Source organism: Sorex fumeus, unplaced genomic scaffold, assembly GCF_029834395.1.
Source record: "Sorex fumeus unplaced genomic scaffold, SorFum_2.1 ptg000152l, whole genome shotgun sequence".
Taxonomy (NCBI): Eukaryota; Metazoa; Chordata; class Mammalia; order Eulipotyphla; family Soricidae; genus Sorex; species Sorex fumeus.
This window is the reverse complement of record NW_026606209.1, coordinates 625,883-647,519: the sequence shown is the minus strand read 5'-3', so window position 1 is coordinate 647,519 and position 21,637 is coordinate 625,883. Positions and strand designations below refer to the sequence as shown.

At 43.7% G+C, this 21,637-nt stretch overlaps 1 non-coding gene across 1 annotated transcript; it reads left to right on the top strand.

Annotated features, from left to right (window-relative positions):
- Positions 1-19,374: 19,374 nt before the first annotated feature.
- On the top strand, positions 19,375-19,436 carry LOC130016330 (U7 small nuclear RNA). The gene has a single exon (XR_008791230.1). It is a non-coding gene; the product is annotated as a U7 small nuclear RNA (small nuclear RNA).
- The last annotated feature ends 2,201 nt before the right edge of the window (positions 19,437-21,637 follow it).

Genomic DNA, 21,637 nt, shown 5'->3' with positions numbered 1-21,637 from the left:
GTATTACTCATGTTAAACAATTTTTTATTTGGTTTATCCCAATTATTTATTTGTTTTCTATATCATGAATTTATGCTTTTGCATTTATTATCACCTTTTGAAAAATTTTACTTTACTTTATTTTACTTCTTTTCCTGATCACTTTCTTTAATTACATAAATTTACTTGCTGAATTTTCAGACATTAGAAAAAAAAATGTATGTACTCAAAATTATAGATTTCCCTCAAGTAGCTTATAAACTTTATATTACTAATGTTGAAATGCAGTATTTTAAAAAACTAACTTTCAGAGTCAGAGAGGTGTTTTAGGAAGTTAGGCCTTGCATGTGTTTCTAGTTTTCCCCCGGCATCAGATAAGCCCAATAACCTTCTTCCCAAATCCTAGCACACTAGAAGTGATTTCTGAGCATAAAGCCAGGAATAAGATCTGAGCATAGCTGTGTGTGGCCCAAACCACAATTCCTGGTAAAAGTGAATAAATAGAAACTAAGTACTCTCAAATTTCCATTTTAGTTTCTTTTACTCATGAGTAAATAGAAATTTATTATTTAACTTTCAGGAATTTGTGTTGTCTCTATAACAATTACGTTCTATGTTTAATCAGGCTATATGATACCAGCTTTTATTGTAATTTGTTGGTATTAATATTAGTTCTGGCCAGTCATTGTAAGTATTCTCTGTGAGCTTGAGAGAATGTGCATTCTACACTGTTGGAGGACAGTGTATTGTATGTACAACTGAATTTATTTTACGAATCAAGGATATGTATTGTATGTACAACTGAATTTATTTTACGAATCAAGGATATGCCCCCTTTGAAGAGGCTCGGGGCTCTCTGTCACTGATGGTTTGCGGTCATGCTGTGAGCCCAAGCATGCTCAAATAAACCTCTTGCTTTTGCATGGACTTGGTCTCTCAGAATTTTCCTTGACAGGTGAAGCTGTCCTGATCTCGGACCCTAACAGGTGTCAGGATATGGGACATATGAGTTAACTAATTTTGTGGGTGCTTATGAAAATGACATGTGTGTAGGATGTGTTTTCTCCTCACCTGTGCTTGTGGTGGGAGGCTGATGCTCTTGCCTAGCAGGACTGCCTTCCAGATGCTGTGAATACACTCCTCCAAAATTTATTTGTTGACGTCTCCTTGTCTCCTTTGGTCATGACCTCAAAACCTTTGAGGCTCATGTGGTATTTGATGTGGACTGAAGCACAACAGTACCTGTGGAGAGCTGCAGATATTTTTTTTGGAAGTAAAACAGATTATACTTGGAGAGCTTTTTGAAGGTGTGGAGGGGAAGTGAGTGAGGAAGAGAAGAAAATCAGAGAGAGGGAGTAACGCGTTCAAGAAAGAACACAGGCCTCTCCGCCCTTGGGGAGAGCCCCTACACACATCCCAGTATTAGACATGGAAGTATGAAAGTACACATCTCAAGAGGGCGACACATGTGCTGGGGCACTCCATGTGCTTGGCCCCCTGGGGATAAGGAGCAAGTGGGATCAGGCAGCATATACATCGCTGCAGAGATTTTTTTCAAAGAACCACTTTGCATATTCTTTGTTCAAACCTTTACTCAGTTGCCCAGGGTGTCTGCAAAACCGATGTCCCCAAATCTCTCAGATTTGAGTATCAGGAATCCTTTGTTCCTCTCAGGAAGTTGCTAACAATCTTCTCTCTGTGCCTGTAAATCACTGTCCGGGACTCTGTGGAAGAAAGGATGCAGTGCATGTGTCCTGAGCAGGCCCGGACACGACATGCCGAGATGGACCACAAGGACAATGTGGAACGTTTCAGAACAAGCACATTATTTTCAGGATCAGTGAGTTTTTTCTTCTTTTTGTTTTCTTGTGTGTATCAATTTGGGAAGGGGCACACGAAGAAGTGTTCTGCGATGAGTCGTAGTGGGGCACCAGGGACCATATGGGTGATGGGGATGGAGTTCAGGTGAACACTTCATACAAAACAAATGTACTTTCCACTGCACTATCACTAGGGCCCAAAAACCAGTACTTTGACACCATGAAGGCTTGTACTATCATTCTAGAGAGGGCAAACTCACAGTATTCCACTAGTATCAACAATACTAGAATTTTTTTAAGTTTCAAATGGACTCATTTCAGTGCCCAGGGAGACTAATTTCCTCCACTTCCAGCATCAGGCTCTGGATTTCCTCCTGAGTTGTCGAGAGACATAGATGTGGTGATTGGGATGGAGCCTGGATCTCCACCGTTGAAGTCATATGCTTGCTACACTGAGCCTAAAAATATGCCTTTTCTATTCTGAATCTTGCCAGCTAACACATATTTCATGACTTCATTCTCAAATGAAATTGCAGCAATGACAACTCCTGAAGCTGTGGTTTGAGTTCTGAAATTGAACACAGCAAGCCAGATAAGAATTAATCCTATAGACCCTGGATGAATAGGCCAGCAGGTGGATCTCTGTGGTTCTCACAGTAAAAACAGGCCCACAGAAAGGGGAAGATCCTCTTGAAGGAACACCATGAGGAACCTGAGAGTCCTCAAAGTAATTTTTGGGCCTTTGTATTTGTCTAGAACCAGTGATATCTGGGGGAGCATGGAGTGCTGGGGATCAAACCATGGTCGGTCATGGGTAAGATCAACACCATCGCCGCTGTACTGTTGGTCCACCCAAACCAGCTTTGACAATGGCTCACTCATTCATGTTTAAGTATGAAGGCTGAAGTAAATCTCTTAGTGAGTCAGGGTGAGAACAGCAGGTAGGTACACAGGGTGACAGGGAGTGATCACTGAGCACCGCACAAAGGAACCCCTGATGACCGTCAGGAAAAAACCTCAGCAACACCAGGCCCCACAACAAAATAAAAGTACTTTTTTTCAGTTTGCTCAAAAACCAAGCTAATGATCCGAGGCAAAGACAAGTGTAGGACAGAGATGGTGGGGTGGGAGGTGGTTCTGCTGCTCCTGAAAAGGGCACCCTGACGTTGCCGGCTGTGCAGCCAGCGACAGAGGGAGATGGAACATGGAGGGTTCTGAGTCTCATGGACACATGACAGATGAAGAAGAATGGAGCAAAATGAAGAAACAAAGCAAGTTTTCACGATGGACAGTTTAGGACAATGACAGTCAGCGTGAGCCTGACACACTGAACTGGATCCAGGAGCCCAAGGCAGACGGTGTCGGCAGCACAATTCACACAAGTTCAGGGCACCACACACTGCGCAGTATCCCTGCCAGTGAGGGACTGCAGACACTCACCTTTGTTGGGATCCGGGATCACCCCTGAAGATTCAGAGAGACAATGAGTCCAGCGGAAATGCAAACCACAGATCGAGATTTTATTATCCACCTAGCTGGGGCTGAAGCATCATAACACATAGGTCAGAGCTCAACACTGAGTGCTTATAGTCAAGGGTTTATATAGCCATCCTGGGCTCTCAGGCCCCAGAAGCAAGCTCAGAGAAAAGAAAAAAAAACTTCCAAAAGTAGATATAACTTCAAGCATTCAAAATGCAAACATGGGAGAAAAAAAAATAATCAACGTCATACTTCAAGAAAATATATTGTCCGTCAGATCCAGGATACATGAGACTTGTATATCAAGAAATTATTCCCATAATAAAAAAAATCAATCTCGGGGCTGGAGAGATAGCTCAGTGTGTAGGGCGTTTGCTTTGCATGCAGCAAACATGGCCAACACAGGTTCGATTCCCAGCATCCCATATGGCCCCCCGAGCACTGCCAGGACCAATTCCTGATTGTATGAGCCAGGAGTAACCCCTGAGCATCGCCGGGTGTGACCTTCTCCTCTTCAGTCAGGTGCCCTGATCCCAGCCTCAGCCCCATCTCAGATCTCGTTCCCACATCAGAAGGCCCAGTGTCAAACCTTGAACGATGTAACAACACAAAGTTGAGCTCTCTAGACAGATGGGAAAATGAGTCATCGGATCTTTCTTACCCACAACTCAGAATGAATGTCCTCATGGGAAATAACCCACTTCAGTGACCACTGCAGGATCATGGGGGAAAGTTCACTGGGACAAGGATCACGATTTTTTCTGTTTAGTTCTGTGGTTTTTCAAGGTTTGGTTTCTGCACTATACAGCCAGTGATGCTCAAGGCTGACTTGGGTCTGCACTTAGGGATCACTCCTGGCTGGCTCAGGGTCCTCTATGGGTGCTGGGGATGGAACCCGGGTCAGCAATGTTCCAGGCAAGTGCCTTAGCATCTCTCTGTGGCTTCATGAAATCCTTGGAGTGGGGAAGAACTGCACTGGATTCAGGATGTGAAAAGGGGCCTTGTTCAAGGAAGGGAGTATTGACAACCAAGCTGTGGGCCTGAGGGGATGGATCTAGAAAATATTTGAAACATGTGAGGAGCTCTAGACCTCACGAACAAGAAGTTGAAGGAATGGGAGATGAGGTTTTAAAGATGGTTACTTCTGTTTTATCTCTCTGACAAGAACACTGGCTACTTTGTTTCTAACCTTTTCAAAAGGAGTGACAGTATTCCTGCATGAGTGCAAAGGTGGTCCTTTGGGTCTCGGTTCTAACAGAAAAAGTGGTTGATGTGGGTTTTGCTGTTTTCATGAATGTCTTAGATTCTTACCTTTCCGTTAACTGAGGAATACATAAGATAGTAACTTATGGCTTTGCTTTTTCAAAGAAAACCCTGAATATTGCCTACGTCTATACACAGGAAACTTTAATCCTGAATGTTGCCTACATCTATACACAGGAAACTTTAATATGGGTCTCTGCCCTAGGAGATAGAGTGCTTACTTTTCTGATCCAGTGCTAACGGTTTTTTTTTTCTCTTAAGAAAAGCACGAAGTGTCAGATCTGTGCCTGAACAAAAAGCATTGGCTTTTTGGGTTCTTCTCTAATAAGATGTAAGTTTTAAATGTCCAGTGCTTCCCTTAGTCTCTTAGTGCTCGAGTGGAATCCAACTCAGGTTGGCTGTGTGCCAGGCAACTGCCTTATCCACTGTACTGTCACTGTGGCCCCAGGAACTAAGGTTGGGGGTGCATGTCAGAGTTGAGAAACCTGTGCTCTCGAAAAAACCCCAGGACACCCCGGCTCCTGGCTCATTAGAGGTCCAGAAACACTTGCTCCAGACCCCTGGAACTTGGCTACGTTCCCCCACACACTAGTTTCCGGTTTCCCAGTGTGCTCCTGCCAGTCATAAATTATGGAGCGATAGCACAGCGGTAGGGCATTTGCCTTACAAGTGGCCAACATGGCCGACCAGAGTTCGATTCCTCCGCCCCTCTCGGAGAGCCCGGCAAGCTACCGAGAGTATCTCACCCGCACGGCAGAGCCTGACAAGCTACCCATGACGTATTCGATATGTCAAACACAGTAACGAGTCTCATGATGGAGACGTTACTGGGCCCGCTCGAGCAAATCGATGAACAACGGGAGGATCGTGACCGTGACCGTGACCTCAGATTTCCTCTTCATGCCTGTCGCCCTGAGTTCTGCAACTCCAGAGAGCATCTGATTGGCTACCAGATAAACTTGCTCAGCTTCTGAGGGTCAACTTCTTAGTCCTGCCCTAGTCAGAGAACGCAGGGGCCCCAGGAAAACTCAGCAGCCCCCTTTTTCAGCAGGAAGTCCATACAGAAGATAGAACTTTGCTCTTGATCCTGAAGGGAATTGTGGGTACCAGCTGACAGGGGTGGGGAGTGTGTGTGTGTGTGTGTGTGTGTGTGTGTGTGTGTGTGTGTGGAAGGAATGCTGCCGTGGGAGAAGTTTGAAGAGACCAGGACAACTGATTGCTTTAATGGGTTGTTCTCAGTCTTGCTTCCTGTCACAACAGGTCATGGAGAGCTGGGAGGGGAGGGGGCAAAGCAGCAAATAACAGGAACACCCCCGATCTCTCGAGCTGGGCAACACTCTATTTGCTCCTCACCCCTGGCCACAGAGAGAACAGGGTAGCAAAGTTCCATGCCCATGTGCACGCGACTGTTAATAAAGATGAGGAAAGCTCAGGAGCTTGTCGGGGACAGTCCCAGACAAGCCCAATAAGATAAGCAGCAGGGTCCAACAGGGAGGAAATAGGTGACAGCTTCCAGGCCAGCACAGGTTCCAGACCCAGGAGAGTGAACGGTGCAGAGACAAGACAAGGTCATCATGCACTGGAGGCGAGGAGACGGCGAGGGACAGGACCAGACCATCGTACACTGGAGGTGAGCAGACGGCGAGGGACAGGACCAGGCCATCGTACTCAGGACTCGCCATCGTGGGACAGGACGAATGACGTCATAAATGGGCAGGAGGAGATGCTTGGACTTTGGGGTGGGCGATGTACAGTTTTGTTTTCCTTGACTGACTTGAATGTACAGTAAACTCACTTCTTAAGCCTTAGAATTTTGTGTGGAAGTGGTTCATTCATTTGTCAAAATCCTACAGAATCAGGAACGCGTCCACTGTGGAGGTAACGGGACTCCCTAAGGTACAGACCTCACCAGAAAGTTCCTCCTCTGTAGAAGTGGGACAACACAGACTGGGGTAGTCTCCTGTCCTTTGTTCTCCCTTGTTCTGTGCTTCTGCTAGTGTTCATCACGTTGGGTCTCTTTCCTAGATTCCTCCATGCAAATGTGAACGTGCATTTGCCACTCTTTGTTTCTGAGAGATTGTTTACTCTCTATGGGAAGCGGCTGCGGGGCTCCACCACCCCAATCCTGGAGATATTCCAGCAGCCGGAAGAGTCCTCCAGCACCCACATGCTCCCGTGCTTCCCTCTGAGCAGGCCCACCAGTTTGCATGTTAAGAAATTAGATAAGAGCCGAGTGAGTGCTCTGCATGCCAGAGACCCAGGTTGGATCCCTGCAATGCCTGGTCCCCCACTAACTGTCAGGAGTGACTCTCCTAGAGCACAGGGCTGGAAGTAGCCTCTGAGTGCAACCAGAGAACAAGAAAGGGTTAAAAAATTGGACCAACCCCTTTTATGGTTATTATTTTTAAAAATTTGTTTTAATTGAATCCCAGTGAAATACAGTGACAAAGTTGTTTATGATTGGATTTCGGTCATAAAATGTCCCAACACCTGCCCCTTCACCAGTGTACATTTTCTTTTTTTTTTATAATTTCTTTCTTTATTGAATCACTGTGGGAAAAGTTACAGAGCTTTCGGGTTTAGGTCTCAGTCATGTAAATATCAAACACATTTCCCTTTACCAATACTTATTTTTAACCGCGAACCCCAATAGAACCCCACCTCCCACCCCTCCCAATTCCTGTGAGGCAGATGAGTTCTAGTTAATACTCTATCTACTTTGACTAGATACATTGCTTTGATAGAAGATGCACAGTTATTGTATAGAGTTTACGACCCCTCCCCCAATCAGACATCCTGAATCAGCGTTGTGAAATGATTTGCTTTCTACAACTTGGTTTAAGAATAAAATGATGTCGCGCGGCTGCTATTGATTTCTGCTATTTTACTTATTAACCCTGGAAGAATTTCTATTAAAAGTTAGATAGTTAAGAGATTGGTTTCTGTGCTCTGGAGTCGTGGCCGTGCCGGAGAGCCGCTCGTGGGGGGCAGCTGGCGACCTCGGTCAGGCGTGAAGGACGGCCCATTACGCCCCCCTTCCCATGAGGTCCCTGCCGCTCCCACCCCCGGCTCAAAACTGCTGTCCACAAGGCTCCCGTGCAGCCGCCATCTTTCTTTCCCCAGTGTACATTTTCGACCACCGGTTCCCTAGTTTCCCATTGCCCACCCCCATCTATGGCAGGCACTTTTCTTCTCTGTTTCTGTCGATTTCTGTTTCTCTGTCTCTGTCTCTCTCTCTCTCTCTCTCACCTTTTGGGCAAAGCTGATTTGAGCCCAGTCCATGTTTCAGGAATTCTTGTGATTTTATTATTTTTTCAATATTTTTGATTTGCTTTTAGACCGCGCGCAAAGATACTCAGGGGTAACTCCAGCCTCTGCATTCAGAAATGCTTGGGAGACCATCTGGGATGCTGGGGTTCCAATCCAGGACAGCCACACGCAAGGCCAATCGCCAACTCACTGCACTATCACTCCGGCCCAATTCCTGTGACTTTAATCCTCCCATCTCCTCTTCATCCTCAACTCCCACCACTTTATACCTTTACACCTGTTACCAGCTAATCCTGAATTTTCTTTTTTTAAAATTTTTATTAGTTTAACACCATGAGGTACAGTTGTAGACATACAAAATTTTTGTGCTTGGGTTTCAGTTATACAATGATCAAGTACCCATCCCTCCACCAGTGCCCATTTTGCACCACTACGGGTCCCAGTATCCCTCCCACCCCCTATCCCCCCCATCCCACCCTGCCTCTGTGGCAGGGCATTCCATTTTGTTTTCTCTCTCTCCTTTTGGGTGTTGTGGTTTGCAAAAGAGGCATTGAGTAGCAATCATATTTGGTCTATAGTCTATTTTCAGCATGCTTCTCCCATTCTGAGAGGATCTGTAAGGGCCACCCAGGCTAATAGTCATGAAAGAGTTAAGTGGTAGGAAAGAGTTAACCAGAAAACACTAAAAGCTGTAAAAGCTAGAGTTGCAAAAGCTGGCTCAGAATAGATAATGTAACTCCCACCTGCACCCTGTTATGACCTTGTGGTTAGGCCAGATATGGGGACATGTACTCAGATGTTCCGAAGGGACATCAAACCCCCCATAAAATCCAAGTGAACTACTTACATTTCAGAACAGAAATGCCTCAATGTGGTCAGTGAGCACTGTTGGACAGAGAAGTAAAAAGATGGACTGGGTGTGTGGTCAGTGTGCAGGACACACAGGCGAGGGTTCTGATGCCCTGAGCACCAGTGGATGTGTCTCCTCAAAACTTCAAGAAATCTGCTGACTGTGGGGAGGAAAGAAGGGAGGGAGAGGGAAGAAAAGTGTCTTCTGTAGAGGCAGGCTGGGTGGGGGATGACGGGAGGTAACCTGGCACACTGGTGCTGGGAAATGTACACTGGTGGAGGGATGGGCGTTGGAACACTGTATGACTGAAAATCTTAACGTGGACATCTTTGTAAGGGTCTATCTCACAGGGTTTCAATAATAAAATCTTTAAATAAATAAATAAATAAAAGAAATATCCAGCCTATTACCTATAGCTCCAACATCCGTTTTCACCTACAGATTACTGGGGTCTTGTCTCGACTCTCAAAAAAGAATTTCAGGAGTCGTATTCATTGTTTAATGAAGACAAGCAGTGAAGTTGAACAGATTTTAATTGGAGGTTTTGAAGGGAAGGAGGGAGAGAAAGTTGGAGAGTGGAGAGTAACACAATCAGGAGGCATCCTGGGCTTCTCCAAGGGCAGAGAGAGCACTACAGACACCCCAGTATCAGACAGGAAAGCATGAATGTCCACATCTCTAGAGGGGATATGTGGGCGACACATGTGCTCACCCATGTGGGTACAAGCAGCACATGGGCTCAGGCAGCATTTGCGCGCCATTCCTTTGTTCAAGGTGGCCTTTATAGGGTTTCTCCAGCCTGCACTCATGTGGGGTTTTAAGCTAGGTAAAAGTCCGTTGTTGGTAAGGAGGTTGCCTAGGGACGTTGGGAGAGGTGATGGTCTTCTTTGAAATTTTTTCCCTGGCCTTTTATTTCTGCAGGAGCTTCTCTGGCCATAAGTGAGGGTCTGATCAGGCCTTAGTTTCCGTTTTCTGCAGGGTTGGCCTTCACAAACTTACAGCTATTCCCGGGAAATTTACTGGCATTACCTTGGTAGAGAACCTTCCCTATCTGTCTGCCTGCCTACATAAATTCCTTCCAAACCATTAGGAGGTCCTGGATGTTAGGACTTCAACATAGGAAGTGTTGAAGGGGAGAAGGGCAGATAATTCAGCCCCGGGAGTACTGTTACACAGCTTCTTTGCAATCACATTTTTAAATGAAGAGCTAGTATGGATATTGCCTGGCATATGGTGGGCACTGGTTCATATCCCCATAACTACATACAGTGCTCTGAGCACCTTCTGTAGCAATTCCTGAGCACCGCTGGATGTGGCCCAGCCACTCTCCAAAACCACAGAAATAACATTGTATTTAGTAAGCATGGGATTTTTTTCTGGACATTGGAAAAAGATGACACAATTACTTTGAGAAAAGTCTTTTAAATCAGGGTAGTAGAGATAGTACAGCAGATAAGCACTTGCTTTGCACCCAGTCAATCCTGGGTTCGAACCTCAGCATCCCATGATCTCCCACGCATCGCCAGGAGTGATTCCTGAATGCAGAGGCAGAAATAACTCCTGAGCATCGCTGGATGCGACCCAAAAAGCTAAAAAAATGGTGGGGGCCAGAGAGATGGTAGCATAAGTAAGGCATTTGCTTTGACACAGCTGACATGGGTTGGAGACCCAGAACCCCATATGGTCCCCAAAGCACTGCCGTGTATGCCCTCTGAGCCTGGCCCCAGCAGGATTGATTCCGGAGTGCAAAGGCAGGAATAAGCCCTGAGTACTGCTGGCTTTGGCACCCACTCCAAAGATGGAAATACTAAGCACCCAGTGCTGCCCAGGTAGCTGATTACTGCCGGTGGTAGCAAGGAACCATGTGATACTGGAGGTGAGCTCAGAAAATCATCTACAGGCATAGAAAGCCTTGATCACAGAGATTGAATTGACACATCTGTCATTCATAAACCTGCTCACCCTGACATCGACCTTTCTGTTCAATTCACAAAACAGACTTGTTTTTTGGGGAGTTGAGGGTAAGGGTACAGCCAGAAATGCCCAGTGGCTCTGAAGGCAGGATCACTCCGGGTGGACTTGGGAGGGGAAGCTGGGATCGTATCCCAGTCATCCTGTGCAAGGCAAATGCCCTCCAGTCCCTAAAATCGGAATTTCAATTTACCTTGAATGATTCATTCAATCTCCGGCAGCCTTTGGGATGAACAATGCCTCCATCATCTCTGAGATCCTCACAGCTTGCCCTTTGGCCATTTTTTTCCATTTCTGGATCCCACCCCTTTGAGGCTGAGGGGTTATTCTGGTCTACTCACTCAAGAATTATTCCAAGTGGTGGTTGGGGAACCCTATTGTAAATACTGCAGATCTAACACTTTAATCTCTTAATAATGAACACTCCTAGTCATTCTTTATGTTACAATTCTCAAGTACAAATGAACTGACTTTTTCCTGCTTTGCACACCCCCAACTGATTTGGTAAACAAAGCCTTTAACTTGTTTGAATTCAAACTGTTATTTATTTCTAGAAAAGTGAGAAATAAGGAGCTTAAGAAAGAGTCCAGTGACTAGATCAATGATGGTTGGAGGGATTGCTAGGGATGGTATCCCTGAGCACTGAGCACTGAGCACTGCCCAAGAGTTGGGAGATGTGTGCTGAAAGTAGACAAAGAACCAAACATGATAACCTCTTCGTATTTGTATTGAAAACCATAATGCCCCAAAGTAGAGAAAGAATGAAAAAGAAAGTGCCTTCCATACAGGCAGCATGTGGGGTTGGGTGGGGGTGCGAGAGGGATACTGGGGACTTCGGTGGTGGAAAAATACACTGGTGGAGGGCTGGATGTTCAATCATTGAATGACTGAAACTTAGCCATGAAAGCTTTGTAAATAGCTCATGGTGATTCAGTAAAGGAAAATCCTCACAATAAAGAGAAAAATAAAAAACAATAATCCAATGGGTATTAGTCCAGTGCCTTGCATGTGGCTTGAACCCGTAAAATGTATCAAAGAGGGACTGGAGCCATAACACAGAGGGGGCCATTTGGCTTGCATGAGACCCACAAGGCCGATCTAAGTTTGATTCCTCAGCCCCTCTCAGAGAGCCCCACAAGCTGCCGAGTGTATCTCGCCCACACGGCAATGCCTGGCAAGCTACCCGTGATGTATTTGATATGCCAAACACAGTAACAAGTCTCACGATTGAGACATTACTCGGCCTGCTTGAGCAAATCAATGAACAATGGGAGGACAGTCCTCGTAGGTACAATGAATTGTGAGAAGCAGCTTGCCCACCATTTCTCATTTGTCACCCTGGTTGTAAAGAGCACCTAGCCAAACATTTCTCACCCTGGTCGATCGGCCATGAAGGGTATATGACATAAACGAGTTAATTGGATGAAAGTACAATTTGGTGGGAAGCAACTCTGGCCCTGAGGATATGACTTAACGGAGCAAATTGGCGTGAAATAGCCCCTGATGTTTACACAGACACAGGACTGGAGAGTTAGGAGTCAACACACCTGTATCTTGTGTCCTATGTCTGACTGATAACATGCCTTGACCTATAGGAATTCTTGCTGTCTTGATGTATGAGAATATTTCCTTGATATTTAAGTCTCATGTATTCTGGATCTGACTGAAAATATGTTTTCTTGAAGTATGACATTGATAGTCTTTTTACATTTTGGGTCACACCTGGCGATGCTCAGAGGTTACTCCTGGCTCATACACTCAGTAATTGCTCCTGGCGGTGCTTGGAAGACCATATGGGATGCTGGGAATCGAACCTGTGTCGGCCATGTTGGCTGAGTGCAAAGTAAACGCCCTACCCACTGTGCCATCGCTCCAGCCCCAAGATTTATTTTTTTTATTATGGGAATATTTTCTTGATATACAAGTCTCATGTATCCTGGATCTGACTGACAATATGTTTTCTTGAAGTATGACATTGATTTTTTTTTCTCCCATGTTTGTATTTGGAATGCTTGAAGTTATATCTACTTTTGGAAGTTTTTTTTTCTTTTCTTTGAGCTTGCTTCTGGGGCCTGAGAGCCCAGGATGGCTATATAAACCCTTGACTATAAGCACTCAGGGTTGAGCTCTGACCTATGTGTTAGGATGCTTCAGCCCCAGCTAGCTGGATAATAAAATCTCGATGTGTGGTTTGCATTCCCGCCGGACTCTTTGTCTGAATCCTCAGGGGTGATCTCCGATCCCAACACAGGTGAGTGTCTCCGGTCCCTCCCTGGCATGGATACTGCGCAGTGTGTGGTGCCCTGAACTTGTGTGAATTGTGCTGCCGACCCCGGCTGCCTTGGGCTCCTGGATCCAGGTGAGTGTGTCGGGCTTACGCTGACCTTCCTTCTCCGAAACTGTGCATCTTGAAAACTTGCTTTGTTTCTTCACTTTGCTCCATTCTTCTTCATCTGTCATGTGCCCATGAGACTCGGAACCCTCCATGTCCCATCTCCCTCTGTCACTTACCAGCCTGGCTGCACAGCCCGCAACGTCGGGGTGCCCTTTTCAGGAGCAGCAGAACCACCTCCCCCCCCCCAATCTCTGTCCCTACACTTGTCTTTGCCTCGGATCATTAGCTTGGTTTTTGAGCAAACTGGAAAAAGTACTTTTATTTTGTTGTGGGGCCTGGTGTTGCAGAGGGTTTTTTCCTGATGGTCATCAGGGGTTCCTTTGGGTGGTGCTCAGCGATCTCTCCCTGTCACCCTGTGTGCCTACCTGCTGTTCTCACTCTGACTCACTAAGAGATTTTCTTCAGCCTTAATCCTTAAACGTGAATTATTGAGCCATTGACAAAGCTGGTTTTGGTGGAGCAACAGTACAGAGGGGATGGTGTTGTTCTTACCCATGACTGATCATGGTTTGATCCCCAGCACTCCATGCTCCCCCAGATATCACTGGTTCTAGACAAATACAAAAGCCCACAAATTACTATGAGGGCTGTCAGGCTCCTCACGGTGTTCCTCCCAGAGGATCTTCTCTTTTCTGTGGGCCTGTTTTTACTGAGAGAACCACAGAGATCCGCCTGCTGGCCTATTCATCCAGGGTCTATAGGATTAATTATTATCTGGCTTGCTGTGATCAATTTCAGAACTCAAACCACAGCTTCAGGATTTGGCATTGCTGCAGTTTCATTGAGAATGAGGTCATCAATATGAGGTAGCTGGCAAGATTCATAATAGAATAGACATATTTTTAGGCTGTTGGGATAGCTCAGTGGAGCAAGCATATGACTTCAATGGTGGAGGTCCAGGCTCCATCCCAACCACCACATCTATGGTCTCTCGACAACTTAGGAGGAAGTTCAGAGCCTGATGCTGGGAATGCAGGAACTTAATCTCCCTAGACACTGAAATGAGTCAAATGAAAACTTAAAAAATTCTAGTATTTTTCATAATAGTGGAATACTGTGAGTGTGCCTTCTCTAGAAAGTTAGCACAAGTCTTAATGGTGTCAGAGAACTGGTTTGTGGGCCCTAGTGATAGTGCAGTGGAAGGGCACTTGCTTTGTATGAAGTGGAAATCTGGGTTCCATCCCCATCACCCATGTGGTTCCTGGCGCCCCACTACGAATCATCGCAGAGCACTTCTTCGTGTGCCCCTTCCCAAATTGATACAAAGAAGAAAACAAAAACAATAAAAAACTCACTGATCCTGAAAATGATGTGCTTGTTCTGAGATCTTTCACATGACCCTTGTGGTCCATCTCGGCATGTCGTGTGCAGGCCTGCTCGGGTCACTAGCACTGCGTCCATTCTTCCACAAAGTCCCGAACAGTGATTTAAAGGCCCAGAGAGAAGATCGTTAGTGACTTCCTGGGAGGAACAAAGGACTCCTAATACCCAAATCTGAGAGATTTGGGGACATCAGTTCTTCAGACACCCTGGGCAACTGAGTAAAGGTTTGAACAAAGCATATACAAAGTGGTTCTTTGAAAAAAATCTCTGTAGCGACTTATATGCTGCCCGGTCTTATGTGCTCCTTATGCCCAGGGGCACAAGCACGTGGAGTGCCCCAGCACATGTGTCGCCCTCTTGAGATGTGTACTTTCATACTTCCATGTCTAATACTGGGATGTGTGTAGGGGTTCTCCCCAAGGGCGGAGAGGCCTGTGTTCTTTCTTGAACGCGTTACTCCCTCTCTCTGATTTTCTTCTCTTCCTCACTCACTTCCCCTCAACACCTTCAAAAGCCCCTCCAAATATAATCTGTTTTACTTGCCAAAAAATCTCTGCAGCTGTCCACAGGTACTGTTGTGCTTCAGTCCACATCAAATATCACATGAGCCTCAAAGTTTTTGAGGTCATGAACCAAGGAGACAAGGAGACGTCAACAAATAAATTTTGGAGGAGTGTATTCACAGCATCTGGAGGGCAGTCCTGCTAGGCAAGAGCATCAGCCTCCCACCACAAGCACAGGCGAGGAAAAAACACATCCTACACACGTGTCATTTTCATAAGCACCCACAAAATTAGTTAACTCATATGTCCCATATCCTGACACCTGTTAGGGTCCGAGATCATGACAGCCTCACCTGTCAAGGAGAACTCTGAGAGACCAAGTCCATGCAAAAGCAAGAGGTTTATTTGAGCATGCTTGGGCTCACAGCATGACCGCAAACCATCAGTGACAGAGAGCCCCGAGCCTCTTCAAAGGGGGCTTTTTATAGGCCATCTTCCCGCGCATTTCAGAAATGCCCACGCACAAATCACCCAATACATTTGAATTATCACATTAGATACTGCACGCAGGCAGCCAGTCATTTTGCAACAAGCCATCAGCACCAGCCACTCTCTTCTGTACCTGTCACCAGGCCATCCCACCGGGCAGTCAATTACGCCTTTTCGGGTTTTATGGCCCTATTAGGTGAATTCCAGGGCAAGAAAATACCTCATTAGGCCTTCTCTGAACTTGTGGCCTTATTAGGCGGATTCCATGGCAAGGAGATGCCTCATTAGGCCTTTTCCAGCCTTGTGGCCTTACCTGGCGAATTCCAGGGGCAAGGAGGAGATGGGGGTACCTGGTGTTGTCAACCTGCCGCAGCTGCAGGGGGGATATGGGCTGGGACTTGCTTTGCTAGGGCCCACTTGTCATGGGGCTATCTTTCAACACCCAGTAAATTTACGTCGACATAAAGTGAAGCAAGCCTTGACATAGAAAATAATAAAACTGATTATACAAAGCAATCAAGTATTGATCATAAACCACACCATTCTTGTGCACCCTAAGCCATTGTTCCTATTTCACTCCATGATTGGCAGGTGCCCTTGTGAGGGATTGCAAGTAATTAAGTCTATAAATACAGATATCAACTCTTCAAACTAAAAAGTAAACTTCTAAAATAACTAAGTTTTGTGTTTTACTATTAAACACTGTACTACTTTAGCACTGTCGTCCCATTGTCCCACTGTTCATTGATTTGCTCCAGCAGGCACCAGTAACGTCTCCATTGTGAGACTTGTTGTTGCTGTGTTTGGCATATCGAATGCGCCCCAGGGAGCTTGCCAGGCTCTGCCATGTGGGTGGGATACTCTTGGTAGCTTGCTAGTCTCTCTGAGAGGGATGGAGGAATCACACCCGGGTGGGCTGCGTGCAAGGCAAATGCCCTACCCACTGTGCTATTGCTCCAGCCCTCCATTTTACTATACATTTTATTCATATTTTCCTCTAATAAACTAAAACTCATAGCTGAACAATAGGTCAACACAACTGAAAAAGTGACTTTCTCCTGCACACCCACTCTATAATTCTTCTTGAGCACTGGTTCAAATTTTGAAAGAATTTAATTTTTGCTGCATAATTCATCCACTACTAAACTAATCAATGACCACTCAGCTACAGAGCGAAGAAGGGACTTTCAATTCATGTGGCTGATCTATTTTAGATCCCAGTTGAATTCAGTGCATTGTCGACTTGAGCACTGTTTGAAGAGTTGATGAGCACAGAGCTAAGAGTAGCTTGAGAACACCACTGGATATGAAGATATACAAACACATAGACAGGAATATTGACTACACATAGAATGCTTTCCATTCCTCAATTCCTGAGCATCATTCTGGGTTACCCCAAGGCCCATTCTGGGCTTTTGATTGACTTAGTTTCATGCTCAACTGTTGTAACAGAATACATGAACAGTTGGAGCTACTCCAGCAATTGGAAGTTTTGTGCAATTAAAAAATATCAGTCTGGGGTGGGGGGTGGGGGGTGGGAGGCATACTGGGATCCACGGTGGTGGGAACCGGTCACTGGTGGAGAGATGGGTATTCAAAATAAATAAATAAATAAATTTAAAAAATAAAAATACTTAACATAAAAAATAAAAAATATAAAATAAAAAAAATTAGTCGAACTGGGAGTAGCTGCCCCAGGATCCATGGTTAGAACCCCAGAGGGTTCCCCGAGCCCTGTTCCCCTGAGCAGTCAGGCAAAAGTCTAGAACATTACAGAATATGTCCCCCCAAAAATAAATAAACACAAAACATGATATCTGAATATTAACGCGCAGTAATTTCTGAGCGTTATTTTTTGGTGGTCTTGGTTGGGGGTCAGGGTTGGAGTACTGTACTGGTGGGTGTTTACATGGAAATCCTTGTGAATTTTATTCCCTTAGTGAAAATGTAAACATTTTGCCTCCATAGGCTATGTGTTCAGCCCCTCCCTCTCAATCTATCTGGTACGTGGTGAGCCCCCAATGTCCTGCTAGCAACCAAGCAGATGTCCTGCTAGAAATCCAAGACCAGAAACGGAAACAAAAATTGAACTTTCTCTACCAAAAAAAAAAAAAAAAAGAAAGTCTGGATAGCAAAGAGGATATGTGGAGAGAGATTGACACTGGTGGTTGGATGCATGCTGCAAAATTGTATGTCTAAGACTCAACTAAGAATAACTTTGTAGGGGCTGGAGCGATAGCACAGTGGGTAGGGCATTTGCCTTGCACTCTCCAACTGAGGTTCAATTCCTAGTATCCCATATGGTCCCCTGAACACGGCCAGGAGTGATTCCTGAGTGCAGAGCTAGGAGTAACCTGAGAGCATCGCCAGGCATGACCCAAAAAGAAAAAAACAACCTTGTAATTCATGGCGTTTTAATAAAATTTTTAAAAAAGAAGAGATTGTGCGAACATTTAATAGGTTAACAATACATATAAAAAGCTATAATAATTTCTAAGAGATTAAAGAAGCAAAAATCAATGATAAACAATATTTGAGTCAACATTAGTGTATTGATGGGGGATGGAATTGACTGAAAATTAAAAAATCCTAAATTTTATATTTATTTGGGACAAATACCAAACTACTGATCCGAATTATAATTCGTAAGGTATTTAAGCTCTAGGAAACTTTTAGGTAATGACTAAAAGTTTAAAAATGTCTTATAGTCTCTAAATCAATGGAGAAAAAATGTATATGAGGGAGGAAAATCTCTGTCTAAAAGAATAGGAGTGGGGAAGATGCCAGAATTTATTTTAAAATTAGAGAGGACCTGAGAGATAGTACAGTGGGTAAGGTGCTTGCCTTGCACACAGCCAACCAGAGTTCAATCCCAGGCATCCCGTGTGGTCCCCCAAGTATCACCAGGAGTACTTCCTAAGTGAAAAGCCAGGAGTAACCCCTGAACATTGCTAGGTGTGGCCCCAAAACCAAACAAAGAAATTAGAGTAAGAAAAAACAAATAGCAAAATTGGGTGGCAAAATAAATTCAAATATATGAGGAATCATGATAGATATGTCTTGAATTTAATGTGAAATTGTCAGAGCAGATAAAAACATACAAATTTAAGCTGCATGTGTTTTTTAAGTACAAAAACACATAAAACAATAAGGGGGAAATGTTAGCAATAAATCTAAAGATATATAGTAATATCCACAAGAACGGTCACTGTCACTGTCACTGTCCTCCCGTTGTTCATCGATTTGCTCAAGAGGGCCCAGTAACACTGTGAGACTTGTCACTGTGTTTGGCATATTGAATACGTCACGGGTAGCTTACCAGGCTTTACCATGTGGGAGAGATACTCTCGGTAGTTTGCCGGGCTCTCTGAGAGGGGCGGAGGAATCCAACTCGGGTCCATGTTGGCTGTGTGCAAGGCAAACGCCCTACACACTGTGGTATCGCTCCAGCCCACAAGAACGTCAATGAAAGTTTATTAATACAACACAAAACAGAATTTAAGATAATAAATAGCTCTGTAGCACTGTCCTCCGCTGTTCAACAAATAGTTCGAGCAGTCACCAGTAACAGCTCCATTGTGAGACTTGTTGTTACTGTTTTTTGCATATTGAATACCTCACTGGTGGCTTGCCAGGCTTTGCCCTGTGAAGATAATAAATACAAAATGAAATTAGTATGATTGCTATATATTATTTAAAATTCAGACTTACCAGAAAGATTTAACAATTCCAACTTAAATGCACCTAATAAAGTAGTTTCAAAATATTTCAAGTATTTAAAATTCTTTTATTAAATCACCGTGAGAAAAACAAAGTTGTCCATGATTGAGTTTCAGTATTACAATGCTCAAACACCTGTCCTTTGACCCGTGTACACTTCTCAACACCAATGTCCTCAATTTTCCTCTTTCCAACCCCACCCCAAGTCTGCCTCTGCCACAGACAGACACTTTTTTTATGTGAAGAACTTAACACCATCGTCTTTGTGGGCAATTCTATCATCACTAATAGGTAAATCAAGAAATTAGTTAAAAGTGTTACAGCTCTTTTAGAATTTGTCTAGCAGTTTTTCTGGTTGCTACTGGAAAGCCCACACTCACCCCCCAAACGAAATGAGTTGTGATACAAAATATTTTAAAAAGCAATAAACTTGTTCGTTTATTTATTTTATTTTTAGAAGCGCCAGGAATCAAATCTGAGTCCTTACACATGCTTTATCACTGAGACATATCCTTGATTCGTAAAATAAGTTCAGTTGTACATACAATACACTGTCCGCCAACAGTGTAGAATGCACATTCTCTCAAGCTCACAGAGAATACTTACAATGACTGGCCAGAACTAATATTAGTACCAACAAATTAAAATAAAAGCTGGTATCATATAGCCTGATTAAACATAGAACATAATTGTTATAGAGATAACACAAATTCCTGAAAGTAAAAAATAAATTTCTATTTACTCATGAGTAAAAGAAACTAAAATGGAAATTTGAGAGTACTTAGTTTCTATTTATTCACTTTTACCAGGAATTGTGGTTTGGGCCACACCCAGCTATGCTCAGATCTTATTCCTGGCTTTATGCTCAGAAATCACTTCTAGTGTGCTAGGATTTGGGAAGAAGGTTATTGGGCCTATCTGATGCCGGGGGAAAACTAGAAACACATGCAAGGCCTAACTTCCTAAAACACCTCTCTGACTCTGAAAGTTAGTTTTTAAAATACTGAATTTCAACATTGGTAAGATAAAGTTTATAAGCTGCTTGAGGGAAATCTATAATTTTGAGTACATACATTTGTTTTTCTAATGTCTGAAAATTCAGCAAGTAATTTATGTAATTAAAGAAAGTAATCAGGAAAAGAAGTAAAATAAACTAAAGTAAAATTTTTCAAAAGGTGATAATAAATGCAAAAGCATAAATTAATGATATAGAAAACAAATAAATAATTGGGATAAACCAAATAAAAAAATTGTTTGACATGAGTAATACATTTCCGACTACTAAAAAATCACTTAATCACTTAACTTCCCGTTAGTCGTCGATTTGCTCGAGCGGGCGCCAGTAACGTCTCCATTTGTCCCTGTTGCGTGCTAGTGTAGCCCAATGGCATCTGTTCGCTCTGGGAACATGAAGGGCCTCAAACCGATCGTTCATGATCTTCAGGAAGAAGTCTGACCATCTGGTAGGTGGGCGGCCACGCGGTCTCTTGACATCCCGTGGAATCCAATCAGTAACAGCTCTAGTCCAACGGTCGTCTTTAAATCTCATTACGTGACCAGCCCATCTGATTTTCGACACCTTGGCAAATGAGACAGCGTCCCTGATCCTTGATCGTCGACGGATGTCAGAACTCCGGATTCGTTCTCTCATTTGAGTGGAACGTGATATTCCAAGCATAGCTCTTTCTATTCTTTCTATTATTCTTTGGGAGACCTGAATGGCGTTCTCATCTTGTTTGCGTAGGGCCCAGGTCTCTGAGGCATATGTTAATGCAGGAAGAACAGTGGAATCAAAGAGATGTGCCCGGAGCCGGAGGTTCTTCGTCCTCTTAGCTATTTCTTCCAACTACTAAAAAAAAATTTGAAAAAAGAAAGCTCCACCGGTTCCCCCAAAGGTACAAATAAAACAAGAATATAAATGAGACATATTGAAATGGTCAATGGTCAACAGAGATTAAAATCTACTAAGGGATATAATGCACAAATGTAAATATTTTTGAAAATTTACGTAAAACATGAAAATTTTTAGAGAATGCATTTATTGTAATTTTTTAAAAGAGAAAGAGGATATCCAAATGATCCTATATAAAGTTGAATTAGTGCCCATACATTTTTCATACAAAAAATAATAATAGGCTCTAGAGGATTTTCAGGTGAGTTTTACCAAATGTTCAAAAACAGATGATTCCAATCTTACATGAATTATTCATTGAATATAAAAAAAGAGCCACTCCCAATTCATTTTATGAAGTGATGACTATGTATATGTAAAATGTTAATGCTTCTCATTTTTTAAAAAAATTGTATGTTTATATATTTCATTTTTAATTTCTTCCTCTATCTGGAACTGATTATATGTGTATATATACATATATATATATACGTATACATAGATTGATATAGATGTTGATATTGTCTTAGTACCATTTATTTAAGTGGGGGAGATGCAAAGAGATGAGAGAGATGCAAAGAGCCTCAACAATAAAGAAAAGGAGCCCTCATGTGACCGAAAAGACTAGAAAAGGTAGGCGTCAATAAAAAGATGATTCTTTGGGGATGAAAGGGAGTTTATCAA